General features: G+C 44.2%; 1 protein-coding gene across 1 annotated transcript in view; it reads right to left on the bottom strand.

The window, feature by feature from the left end:
- oser1 (oxidative stress responsive serine-rich 1) overlaps nucleotides 1-6,023 on the bottom strand; it is a 35,569-nt gene extending 29,546 nt beyond the window's left edge. Inside the window, exon 1 of the mRNA XM_059980980.1 lies at nucleotides 5,781-6,023. The gene's annotated coding sequence lies outside the window, so the exon portion shown is untranslated. The remainder of the gene's footprint in view (nucleotides 1-5,780) is intronic.
- Nucleotides 6,024-12,832: the final 6,809 nt, after the last annotated feature.

The following is a 12,832-nucleotide window of genomic DNA, read 5'->3' as shown; positions in this document are numbered from 1 at the left end:
AGTTGATGTAAAAGCACTATCCAACTTCCCTAATCAGATGACCTATATATTTTTTAACTGATGCACAAGGAATAAATGTCAGGAGAATTCCCCTGTTTGACATCAAATATTCCCATGCAATTGTCTGTACTCACACAAGAGAAAACATGAGGCTGTGGTTTAAAATTATTCAAAGAAAATATCAGAGACATGGACAGCATCTGGTCAATAATGCACTCGGAGTTTGATTCAGTCTATCCTCTAGATTGAAGTTCAAATCTAAAGCTTTCTGATTAAGGAATGTAAAAGCTTTAAATTCAAATTTAATCCTCAAATTAATCTCTAAACCTAGATGGGAACTCTCAGTAATTAAACCAAAAATTGAACAATATTTACATAGAGCACTTCACTTCAGCACAAAAACAGGCCTTTCAGCCCATCTAGTCCATGCCTTATTGTTATTCTGCCTAGTCCCATTGACCCACACCTGGATAACATCACTTCACACTCCTCCCATCCACATACTTATCCAAACTTGTTAAAATCAAACCCGCATCTAGCACTTTCGCTGGCAGCTCATTCCACACTCACACCACCCTGAGTGAAGAAATTTCCCTTCATGTTCCCCTTGAAAATTTAATCTTTCACTCTTACACATAAGAGACCTTAAAAAAATACTTTTTCTTGTCAGTCAATGTATGTACAGACATACACTGTGTCATCAATTTATGGACATACAATCAGTAGTGTATATACTTACACTATCACATATTTCTGGTATTTTTTCATTATTATTGTGTTCTCTCTCTTGTAGCATTTTTTGTTACACTGGATCTATTGCAGCACAATTATTTTGTTCTCCTTCACACTTGTGTACTGTGAATGGCATTAAACAACCTTGAATCTTGACTATTGCTCTAGTTCTGAGGTCCATAAAACAATGGGGCATTTCAACTGCCCATAACACACCCAGGGGAAAGGAAATTACAAGAGAACAATACTAAGGCCACCAGTATTGGTCACTTTCTAATGATTTCTGCTCAGAAAACTGGATGGCAATTTAGAAATAATATCTTTCTTCCTTCTCACAATTTCAACTGCTTGATATACAAGCTCTTCCCACAACCACAATTGAATAGTGGTTCAGGAACAGTTATGACTCCTCAACATCACACTCTTGAACCAGTGGGGATAACTTCACTCATCCCATAGAACTTTCCACAACCTATGAACTATCTTATGTTCTCGATATTCTTTGCTTATTTGTTTATTTTCATTATTTCTTTCATTGTTTATATTTGCACAGTTTGTCTTTTGCACATTGCTTGTTTGTCCACTTTGTTAAGTGTGGTGTTTCACTATTATGAATTATTATTATTATGAATCTTGGATTTACTGAGTATGCCTGCAAGAAAACGGATCTCAAGGTTGTATACGGTGACAGATAGGGGTGGGTGGGTGTGTGTGTGTGTGTGTGTGTGTGTGTGTGTGTGTGTGAGAGAGAGAGAGAAAGAGAGAGAGAGAGAGAGATATAATAACTTTACTTTGAACTTTGAAAAGTGCTGGAAGAACTCAACAAGTCAGGCAGCATCTGTGAAGGGAGAAGGATGGTGCTGGATGTGTGGTGACACTTGCAGGCTGCCCCCAGCACAGCCTCAGGTAAGTTGTTAATGCAAAGAACACATTTCACCATACATGTGATAAATAAATCGGAATCTGCCTCCAAAGATGCTGTCTGACCCACTGAATTCTTCCAGCACTTGTCTTTTTTATCGCTTGAGTTTAGCATCTGCAGTCTCTTATCTTTGCACAATTGGATAACGAGTCAAAGTTCTACTCTGACCAGCATTATTGGATTAAATAGGGGAGCAAAAAGACCATCGGACATAGGAGCAGAATTAAGCCATTCAGCCCAGTGAATCTGCCCCACCATTCAATCCCAAGTGATTTTCCCCCCTCAACCATTCTCCCATAACCTTAGCTAATCAAGATCCTAACAGTCTCTCTTAAATACATCAAATGACTTGACCTCCAGGGCAATGAATTCCAGATTCAGCACCCTCTGGCTAAAGAGATTTCCTCCTCATATCAGATTGAAAGGGATTCTGTGGCTTTGTCCCCCAAACTGTCCTACCATTGGAAACATCCACTCCACGTCCATTCTCTTCAGGCCTTTCAGTATTCAGATCTCTCCTCATCTTTCTACAGGCCCAGAGCCCAAAAATCCTCCACATGTAGCTAGCCCTTCATTCCTGTGAACCTTTGCCAGGGCCAACTCAGAGCTCACAACATTGCAATGTGACCTGCCCAACACCTTATAAAACCACAGCATTTCACCATAGGTTTAACATACTAGTCCTCTCAAAAGGATCATCACCTCATGATTCCCTGAGGTCCCAAGAATGAAGATGAGGCTGAGTACAGGGATATGGTGGGAAACTTTGTCACATGGTGTGAGCAGAATCATCTGCAGCTTAATGTGAAAAAGGACTAAGGAGCTGGTGGTGGACCTGAGGAGGGCTAAGGCACCGGTGACCTCTGTTTCCATCCAAGGGGTCAGTGTGGACATGGTGGAGGATTACAAATACCTGGGGATACAAATGGACAATAAACTGCACTGGTCAAAGAACACTGAGGCTGTTTATAAGAAAGGTCAGAGCCATCTCTATTTCCTGAGGAGACTGAGGTCCTTTAACATCTGCCGGACGCTGCTGAGGATGTTCTATGAGGCTGTGGTGACCAGCGCTATCATGTTTGCTGTTGTGTGCTGGGGCAGCAGGCTGAGGGTAGCAGACACCAACAGAATCAACAAACTCATTTGTCAGGCCAGTGATGTTGTGGGGGTGGAACTGGACTCTCTGACGGTGGTGTCTGAAAAGAGGATGCTGTCCAAGTTGCATGCCATCTTGGACAATGACTCCCATCCACTCCATAATGTACTGGTTAGGCACAGGAGTACATTCAGCCAGAGACTCATTCCACCGAGATGTAACACTGAGTGTCATAGGAAGTCATTCCTACCTGTGGCCATCAAACTTTACAACTCCTCCCTCGGAGTGTCAGACACCCTGAGCCAATAGGCTGGTCCTGGACATTATTTCCACTTGGCATGATTAACTTAATATTATTTGATTAAGTATGGTTTTATATTGCTATATTTCTTCACTATTCTTGGTTGCTGCAGCTGTAACAAAACCTAATTTCCCTCGGGATCAATAAAGTATGTCTGTCTGGAGTTAAACTACTTGGTGCTTGGCTTCTGGTAGGGTCACCCATAGTGATAATCAAGGGGAGGTTCCAGACAAAGAGCGACCCATCCAAGAACTCAATGATGGAGTGAGTAGATGACGACACATCACAACGGCAGGGAAAGCAAAAGAAGGCTGTAGTAGTGCAGAATCCCCATCATCTTACATTCCATGCTAGTATCCCTGACCTCGATCTGTCAACAACTGTGCGGTGGCTGCCCATACATTGGCCTCCCCACGTTAAACAAATTCATGCTCAAGCATTAACACCGTGTTGAGTGCGTAACTTTGTATTTAGCTTAAATATTTCTTAGCAAGATTCACCCTGACCCACCCCCCGCTTTCCAGTCAGCACCACTCTCACTTGTCCCATTTAACCTGTGTAAGTGCGGGTGGATTTTAGGACCCGGGGGAGCAGAGGACCTGCCGCCCGCGGCTGCTACTGTATTTTTTTAAAATGTGTGATCGTGAACAATAGCCAGGTCAGAAATGTTGATCAGGTCAACTAGTTCCCAAAGAGAACTCTGATAGACTAATCAGATGGTTCACTGCTGCTCAGCGAGAAAACATGAAATCCGCAGTTTTCTGTTTCATTGATGGAAAACGATTGCGATCAAAAATAAAATGAAAATAATAAAGCGATTGGAGAGAAGTGAAACGTCATCGGTCATTGGAAAAGCTTTAGGCTACAGTTGGTCAATGATGGGAACAACTGTAAAGGATAAAGGTAAAGGATAAAGTGAGAATAATGGAGCATGTGAAAGGCCCTGTCCCGATGAAAGCTACAATTATTACTAAGCAACACAGTGGTTTAATTATTGAAATACATAAGTTTCTTAAGTGTTTATATGCATAGATATGTAAAATATATACTTTATATTAAGGTTTGACTAACTGACACTAGATAATACTGGATGTACCTGTTCTTGACTTACGTACAAATCCGACTTAAAGACAGACTCGGGAACAGAACTCGTTCGTAACCCGGGGACTGCCTGTAAACCCCTTGGAAGAACATCATACTCGAGTTGAATGATCACACCAGCTCGCTAAATCAATGCTGGCCCTGCACTTGGACAGGAAGTCGTGAGACAGTCTCACAGAATCCCCATTCACTGCATCCTCAGGCAGGGTTTTGACCTGGAACATCGACAGCTTCTTTCCTCTCATTGCTACCAAACAGTACATTTACCTTCCTTACTACCAACTTAGTGCTAGAAAACAATCAGCAGCCCATATGCAGTATATTACTCGTAACGCTCTTCACAGCAGGCAACATCGGTGGCAGCAGGTTTCAGTTAAAAACCCTTTATCAGAACTGAGAAGACAAGCTGAAGGCCAATGACCAATGCCCTCAAAACGTGGACTGATCACAACAGGGGTTGAATAACTAAGAAACAGATGCAGGAACTCTGTTTGCAGGGCTTCAATCTGAAAAATCAACAAATCTTTGACCCCGAGGATGCTGTTCGTGTCCCCAAGGCTCTCACCTCCACTAGCACAAACCATGCATGTTCTTCACACAAGGGGATACCTTGGAGGCTGAATTTGCTTCTCCAGTGGCAATAAAAGTCGTCTCAGCTGAAATAGGGCTAGGGAAGCTCTCCTCCGGTTTGTGAAATACCTTTTAAAAAACACAGTTTGCATGGATGTCACCTGAGGACCAAGTTTCCCCTTCACATTATTGGTTGAAAAAGTTTTTTAAGACACCTTAATGTTATGAAAGGCCAAATACAAATCCAACCACCTTTACCAGTCTTCAATCCACGTCACCTTGCTGAACTTTAGCAAGTACAGGCTCAGAGCCATTACCAGCTCCTCACACGTCAAGCCTTTCCACAGGAGAGGAAGGAGGAAGAACCCCCTTTCCTTTCCAGTCCCAATGAAGGTTCTCAACCTGAATCCTTGACTGTTTATTCCCCTCCATGGATGCTCCCTGATCTGCTGAGTTCCTCCTCATTCTGTGGGTACTGCTCTATGAGGGGTTGCCAACCTGGGGTCCAGCCTCCCTAGGTTAACGGTAGGGGGGTCCATGGCATAAAAAAGGTTGGGAACTTCCAGCGTCAGCAGAGTCGCTTGTGTTTATGTCAAACCTGTCACTTCTGTGATTATTCTTATTCTTATCCCCCTCCACAACCCTCTCCGGATTCAGCGCATCTTTCCTTAGACCAGGGGCCCAGAATAGCTCACGTTACAGTTTAACGTAACATCAAGTCCTTTCCTCCCCCCTCCACGACCCTCTCCGGATTCAGCGCATCTTTCCTTAGACCAGGGGCCCAGAATAGCTCACGTTACAGTTTAACGTAACATCGAGTCCTTTCCTCCCCCCCCACACAGATGGTGTTTAGCTCCTGGTGGGCTGCACCTCGCAGCCCCTTGAGACTGCCAATGAAGGCCCGGGTAGAGGGAATGACACAGCAGTGCAGGCCTCCTGCGGCCGCTGCTGCACACCGGCTCGGCCTTCGCCACTCTCCCACCGGCGTCGGTCAGGAGATGCGAGCTTCAAGCAGACGCTTCTACATCTATCACCGGGGCGGCTAACTGCAGCCTTACCTTCCTGACTCCCGGGCCGGCGAGCGGGGGCCCCCAGGGTTAGGCCGCGATCACCGGGCTGAGCGAGGAGCGGGGACCGGCAGGGGTGAGGGCTTCTGATCCAGCAGCAACAAGCCCTTGTCTGAGAGCGGGGGGCCGAGGAGCGCTCCGGGATCGGCCCTGACGATGCTTGTTTACATTCAACCCCCCCAACCTTGCCCTCCGCCTCCGCCGCCGCCGCCGCCGTACGTGCGTACGTACGCGCGCACAACCTGGTGACGTAGATAGTCAGATGCTGCTGACGTCACTGAACTGGCGCGTCTCCTTCGCCCTGACACCCAAGCACCTGCTGGCGGTCTGAGCGCACGTCGAACACGTGACCATCCACGGCGCTGAATATTCATGAAGGGGAGGGGAAACGATTCGACCTCTCATTAGCGGCTGGTCGAGGGAAATTAAAATGAGGGGGCGGTCCTAATTTGGTAGCAGAGGGATAGTGAGGGATAAAATTGGTCCCTCAGAGAATCAGAGTGGACAGCTATGTGTAGAGATGGGGGAGATCTTGAACTATTCTCTTCGATATTCACTAAGAAGAAGGATATTGAATTGTGTAAGGTGAGGGAAACAAGTAGGGAAGTTATGGAAACTATGATGATTAAAGAGGAAGTACCAGTGATTTTAACCATATAACAATCACAGCACGGAAACAGGCCATCTCGGCCCTCCTAGTCCGTGCTGAACTCTTAATCTCACCTAGTCCCACCTACCCGCACTCAGCCCATAACCCTCCACTCCTTTCCTGTCCATATACCTATCCAATTTTACCTTAAGTGACACAACTGAAATGGCCTCTACTACTTCTACAGGAAGCTCATTCCACACAGCTATCACTCTCACTTTAGCTATCAGCTATCACTTTTAAAGAATAAAGAAGTGGATAAATCTCTGGGTCCTGACAGGATATTCACTAGGACAGGCATGGGCAAACTACGGCCCGCGGGCCATATACGGCCCGTTAAGCTTTTTAATCCGGCCCGCAGAACTTGATGAAATTATATTAATAAACCTTGTTAACGTTTTTTCCCCGCAATTCTGGCGTTTTCCCAATAGATGACGCACTCTATGTACATTTGTGGCGACCCATTTCCTGGCACATCCGAACCGGCTCACAATTAGCCAGCGTTCCGGCTAAGGGAGATAGCCTGCGGGGATTTGCGAGCACAGAGCTTTGCAGCCTCTGCACCATGGGGGGCAGGTTGAGGGAGGCATAAAAGTGAGGCTGGGGATTTCGAATAAAGTTATTTTCTTTGACTGCAGTTACCGACTCCGTGTCGTAATTTTAGCGCTGCATGTAGCACACCGCTACACATTGACCTTTGTTGAGGTGCAGCGTATTACTCCACATTTGCGCTTTACTCTTTGTTCAGCTCGACCTATTTGTGTGAACAGGCGTTCAGCGTCATGAACATCAACAAAGCCAGCCACAGATCTAAGTTAACTGACCAACACCTCAGATCCATCCTGAGAATCGCCACAACAAAACTAAATCCAGACTTTGATGCGCTGGCTAAAAAGGGAGACCAACAACACTGTTCCCACTGAAATTAAAAATAAGTTTCTTCGTTGTGTTATGTAAAAAATGCATTTGAAAATATTTTTTTCAATAAGCCTTACATGTTACATGTCATTTCTGTTAAGTGATGGACATGAGTAGTGCGCAGGTGCACGTACGTTCTCAAAATAAAAAATGCGCTCCAGATCAAATAACGCGCTCCGCATACTGGCGCACTGTCATTGTTCTGTCTTTGTGCTGGTCATTGTTGAGTTTTGGCACAGGAGACAATTGAATAAGAAGGAGCAGGACAAGTAGACCTACCGTTTTTGAAATAAAGACAGTCAGAAGGAGAGTGATGATGATAATATCTTGAAGGATAACAGAATTTTCAGTGCTTTAAAATAATAACTGTTACTATTAAAAAAAGCTGTATTTTATTCATTTAATTTTCAGTGTTTTAAAAGTCATTTCAATAAATAGCTAAATACCATGGGACTTCAAAGACAGTTATATTTTGTTGTAATGCATTTGTTCATTTTCAATTGAAATTAATGCACATGTTTTCTACATATCCCATGATATTTTATTTTCTCTTATGAGGTGTATTACCAAAACACTCCGTCCATCTGCTCTGGGTCCGGCCCCCCTGTCAAATTTTAGAACCCTTTGTGGCCCACGAGTCAAAAGTTTGCCCACCCCTGGACTAGGACCTTGAGGGAAGTTGGTGTGGAAATAGCAGGGGCTCTGACAGAAATATTTCAAATGTCATTAGAAACGGGGATGGTGTGGGAGGATTGGCATATTGCTCATGTGGTTCTATTGTTTATAAAGGGTTCTAAGAGTAAACCTAGCAATTATAGGCCTGTCAGTTTGACATCGGTGGTGGGTAAATTAATGGAAAGTATTCTTAGAGATGGTATATATAATTATCTGGATAGACAGGGTCTGATTAGGAACAGTCAACATGGATTTGTGCGTGAAAGGTCATGTCTAACAAATCTTATTGAATTTTTTGAAGAGGTTATGAAGAAAGTTGACGAGGGTAAAGCAGTGGATGTTGTCTATATGGACTTCAGTAAGGCCTTTGACAAGGTTCCACATGGAAGGTTAGTTAGGAAGGTTCAATTGTTAGGTATTAATATTGAAGTAGTAAAATGGATTCAATGGTGGCTGGATGGGAGATTCCAGGGAGTAGTGGTGGATAACTGTTTGTCAGGTTGGAGGCCGGTGACTAGTGGTGTGCCTCAGGGATCTGTACTGGGTCCAATGTTGTTTGTCATATACATTAATGATCTGGATGATGGGGTGGTAAATTGGATTAGTAAGTATGCAGATGATACTAAGGTAGGTGGCGTTGTGGATAATGAAGTAGATTTTCAAAGTTTGCAGAGAAATTTAGGCCCGTTAGAAGAGTGGGCTGAAAGATGGCAGATGGAGTTTAATGCTGATAAGTGTGAGGTGCTACATTTTGGTAGGACTAATCAAAATATGACATACATAGTAAATGATAGGGCATTGAGGAATGCAGTAGAACAGAGTTCTAGGAATAATGGTGTGTAGTTCCCTGATGTGGATAGGGTGGTGAAGAAAGCTTTTGGTATGCTGGCCTTTATAAATTAGAGCATTGAGTTTAGGAGTTGGGATGTAATGTTAAAATTGTGCAAGGCATCGGTGAGGCCAAATTTGGAGTATTGTGTACAGTTCTGGTCACCGAATTATAGGAAAGGTGTCAACAAAATAGAGAGAGTACAGATTTACTAGAATGTTACCTGGGTTTCAGAGAAAGGTTACAGAGAAAAGTTACAGAAAAAGGTTGAACAAGTTAGGTCTTTATTCTTAGGAGTGAAGAAGGTTGAGGGGGGACTTGATAGAGGTATTTAAAATTATGAGGGGGATAGATAGAGTTGACGTGGATAGGCTTTTTCCATTGAGAGTAGGGGAGATTCAAACAAGAGGACATGAGTTGAGAGTTAAGGGGCAAAAGTTTAGGGGTAACACGAGGGGGAACTTATTTACTCAGAGAGTGGTAGCTGTGTGGAACGAGCTTCCAGTAGAAGTGGTAGAGGCAGGTTCGATTTTGTCATTTCAGAAAAAATTGGAAAGGTATATGGACAGGAAGGGAATGGAGGGTTATGGGCTGAGTGCGGGTCGGTGGGACTAGGTGAGAGTAAGCGTTTGGCACTGACTAGAAGGGCCGAGATGGCCTGTTTCCGTGCTGTAATTGTTATATGGTTAATATTAACATGGGAAGGGGTGGGCATTCAATATTAATAAGGGGGCAGGGAAGATACTTTGGGTGAGTGACCTGGTGGATGGAAGAGCTAACCTCCAGGACAATTGGGAAACTGTTCAGCATGTGCTGTTCCACCCCAGAACAAGAGCTTAAAATGAGCCAAGTTAAAATAAAAGTTGCTAACTATCACATGCACAAATGCACGTATGTGCAGCTGCAGTGAAAAACTCGCAGCAGCATCACATACCTTAGCATTATATAGATAGTATTTACAAGAAGAAAAATAATTAAACACAGTTTTACAAGAAAGGCCTCGCTTAGAACACAAACAACTCCATTTTACCACAAATGTTGAGGTTTTGGACTTCTGGAGGGCTAATATAAAGGGAAGTAATGCATGTAATAGCAGAACTTTTGGTAGTGTTAATATACAGAATCAGAAATAGGTTTAATATCACTGACATTTGTTGTCTTTGCAGTAACAGGACAATATAGAGAAAAATGTTCATTACAGTAAGTACAAACATATGTATATAAAATAATGAAACAAGTAGTGCAAAAATAGTGAGGTAGAGTTCATGGGCTCAATGTCCATTCAGAAATCGGATGGCAGAGAGGTAGAAGCTGTACCTGATTCACTGAGAGTGTCTCTTCAGGCTCCTGTACCTCCTTCTTGGTGGTAGCAATGAGAACAAGATATGACCTGAGTGATGGGGTTCCTTAATGATAGACGTTTCCTTTTTGAGCCACCGCTTCTTGAAGATGTCCAGAAACTATGGAGGCTAGTGCCTTTGATGGAGGTGACTAAGTTTACAACTCCCTGCAACTTAGTTCAAGTCCCCCCCCCCCCCCGCCATACTAGATGGTAATACAGCCAGTTAGAATGTTCTCCATAGTGCATTTGTAGAACCTTTTGAGTGTTTTTGTTGACATATCAAATCTTCTCAGACTCTTAAATCTTGGGGTCCTAGATCAGAGAAATCTTCAGGATCAGTTTCATAGCTCTATTAAGTGGCCATGCAAGTAGATAGGGTTGTAAAGCAAGTATATGCTATGCTTGTCTTCATTGGTCAAGGCTCTGAGTATGAGTCAGGAAGCCAGGTTGCCACTACATAAAGCATTGATTATTATCGATGTTTATTATTTTCAAGGTTTATTATTATCACATGTACTGATCTACAGTGAAAATCTTTGTTTTGCATGACATCCACACAGACCATTTCAGAACACTGAGGCAGAACAAAGGGAAAACAATAACAGAACACATAATATGTTGTTACCGTTACAGAGGAAGTGCAGTGTAGGTAGACAGTAAAGCGCAAATTGTCCATCTTATCATACAAGAGGTTCATTCAATAGTCTTATAACAGTGGGATAGCAGCTGTCCTTGGGTCTGGTGGTACGTTTTCAGACATTTGTACAGTTGCCCCTCGGTATCTGCAGGGAATTGGTTCCAGGACCTCCCGCAGATACCAAAATCCGCGGAAGCTCAAGTCCTTTATATAAAGTGCGTAGTATTTGCATGTAACCTACGCACATCCTCTTGTATACTTTAAAATATCTCTAGATTACTTGTAATACCTAATACAATGTAAATGCTGTGTAAATAGTTGTTATACTGTATTGTTTAGGGAATAATGACAAGGAAAAAAAGTCTGCACATGTTCAGTACAGACGCAACCATCGTAGCTCTTCTGGGAACGCCGATGCTGATTCTTCCGTGATCTTTAGGCTGTAGTGCTTTGTATAGCTAGCCAGCCATCCCTTACTAGCCTTAACCTCCCTCCTCTCGCTCTCCTCAACCCCCTCACAGTAGTGCTCATAGAGGCTAAGTAGCGAACGAATGAGACAACGAGTCCTGGATCGAGACTGAGGATCTGTGAAATGGCGGGAGGCTACAGCGGGGTTTGCCTGCACATCACTTCATTCGCGCGGATTAAGCATAGAGCTTGGCGCGCGGCAAGTTCAAGTTTTGCTTTTTGGAACTTACTGGAATTTTTTTTGAATATTTTCAATCCCACGGTTGGTTGAGTCCGCGGATGCTGAACCCGTGGATACAAAGGGCCGACTGTATCTTCTGCCCGATGGAGGGAGGTGAGAACTGAGAATATCCAGGGTGGATGGGGTCTCTGATTGCATCAGCTGCTTTTTGGAGGCAGCAAGAAGTGAAGACGTGGTCCATGACTTGGAGTGTATTCTGCCCGTTATGCCACTGGTCTTTAGGGCAGCAATGAAGGTCCTCCGTCTCTGGCGGTGTTCAGGCCTTCCTTCATCGTCTCAGTTTTCACTACTGTCGGTCATGCAGGTCTCTGGGGGTGGACTCAGGAATACAGTCACACTCAGATATAGAAAGATTCTTCATTGTTATTTCCATAACAATTTTGTTTCGTTTATTTATTGAGAAACAGTGTGGAGTAGGCCTTTCCCTCCCTTTGAGTCAGGCTGCCCAGCAATCCCCCGATTTACTCCCAGCCTAACCGCGGGACAATTCACAGTGACCAACTAGCCCACTATTTTACCAATCAAGGTTATTAGCCCTGAGCGGAGCCCCCCAAACCCAAAGGCCCTCTCCCCTTTGACCTGTTCAGCATGGGTGACCCTACCAAGGGCCAAAGCACAACATGGCTCTCGGGTTCATTGAGGCACGCAAGCCTCCAAACCCTACGAAGGGGTTATGGTCCTTTCGGAGTATTGTGTGTTATGTATTGGAGCATCTAGTTGCTCCGTTAGAGCAAGGCGAGGGAAAGGTTGCAGACTCGATGGGTTGAATGGCCTAATCCTGCACCTATCTCTTATGGCACACGGGTGCAAAAGGAGGATTATTAACTAATTTATTTACTTATTGAGCTATTGCATGGAATAGGCCTTTCCAGCCCTTTGAGCCAGGCCACCCAGTAATCCCCTGATTTAATCCTAGCCTAATCACGGGACAATTCACAATGACCGATTAACCTTCCAACCAGAATTGGACTGTGGGAGGAAACTGGAGCACCGGGAGGAAACCCACATAGTCGTGGGGAGAACGTACAAACTCCGTGCAGGTCACAGTGGGAAATTATTCTGGGTCGCTGGTACTGTAAAGCGTAGTGCTGACCAGTACGCTATCGCACCGCCCCAATCACCAGGACATTGTCTGGAATAGAGAGTATGGGTCGTAAGGAGATGTTTCACAAACTTGGGTTGCTTTTTCTGGCGTGTGGGAGGCTGAAGGGAGTCCTCATGCAGTTTGTAAAATTATGAGACAGGTTGGGACAGGCAGAAAATGGGGCATAATACATTCTGCCA

The sequence above is a fragment of the Hypanus sabinus genome, chromosome 9, assembly GCF_030144855.1.
Source record: "Hypanus sabinus isolate sHypSab1 chromosome 9, sHypSab1.hap1, whole genome shotgun sequence".
NCBI lineage: Eukaryota > Metazoa > Chordata > Chondrichthyes > Myliobatiformes > Dasyatidae > Hypanus > Hypanus sabinus.
The sequence above is the reverse complement of the archived record's forward strand: the minus strand, read 5'-3'. Positions and strand labels throughout refer to the sequence as shown.